Raw genomic sequence first — 1331 nt, 5'->3', positions numbered from 1 at the left:
GTTTCTCCAGTTAGTTAGTGAGAGCTAATTAATTTTAGTAATGCTTGCGTATTAATTAGAGATAATTCTTGCTACAATCTCATACCATTCTCGCATTCTTCAAATTAATTCATTTCAGGTTGACTTCGATAGTAATAAACGTAACGATGGTGAAGGTATGAATACATTAAGATACATTTGGTAATTAGAAATCAACTTCAAGAATCAATTTTGAAAGAGGAAAAAGAACCATTGTAATTGTTTTTAAGGATTAATTATTGTGTCGTGCTGAAATTATGAAATTTACGGTTACAAAAAATTTTTAAAAGAAAATTTATGCGGGTCGCAAGTATTAATCATATTGGTCAATAATAGAAAGTGATGTAAATTCCACAACTTTCCCGCAATGGAAAATAATGACAGTCGACGGCTCAGTTTACCTTTAGATGTTTCTATATCTGACAAACACGTAAGTTTATGTAATTCAATGAAAGGCTTCCAATGACACGAAATAATCTGTTAATCCAAATTTCTATGGAAAAATTGTTTATGACAGTATTATTTACTTTCCTGCATAATCTGTATGAAATATTTTCTGTTTCACAATGCATGTTATTCAATGTAAAATAGAAAACAGATTAATTTCGATTTTTCCTGATTTCCTGGAAAGTTGGATGGAATCTGTTTATCGCACGTTGCTATATTTCATTTTCTGAAAAAGCATTGCATTTGAATTCTAAGCGGAATATTGACTGTCTTTTTCAATTCCGGATAAAAATTACCGATTCATTGTCCTGACGGTCCGAAAGACTTATAGGATTGCAATTTTACATTAAAATACAAAAAGCACAATTAATAGAAAATGATGCAAATCCTATAACTTTCCCTGAATGAAAAATAATGACAATAGATAGTCTTGCTCACTTTTGGACGCTTCTATTTCTGACATAAATGCAAATTTACATAATTCAATGAAAGGCTTCCAGAGACATGAAATAATCTGTTAATCTCAATTTCTATAGAAAAACTGTCTGTGACAGTATTAGTATTTTTGCATAATCTGTATTAAATATTTCCTATTTTACAATGCATCGATATTTAATGCAAAATGGAAAACTGAGATAATTTCGATTTTTCCTGAAAATTTCTGATCTTTGACTGATTCGATCTTTTCAGTATAAAAGGTCAATATTTTCGCTCAGAATTCAGTCCACTGTCACAAATTGCTTCTCACCAAATTCATTTCTACAATGTCTTCCACTCATTTCATAATATTGATTAGTCATCCTAGCCAAAACAAAAGTAATTATAGACCTTACCCATCACTGAAGCAACCGAATTTGGGCCTAAAT

Source organism: Loa loa, assembly GCF_000183805.2.
Source record: "Loa loa unplaced genomic scaffold supercont3.1034, whole genome shotgun sequence".
NCBI classification, from domain to species: domain Eukaryota; kingdom Metazoa; phylum Nematoda; class Chromadorea; order Rhabditida; family Onchocercidae; genus Loa; species Loa loa.
Note: the sequence above shows the minus strand (reverse complement) of the source record.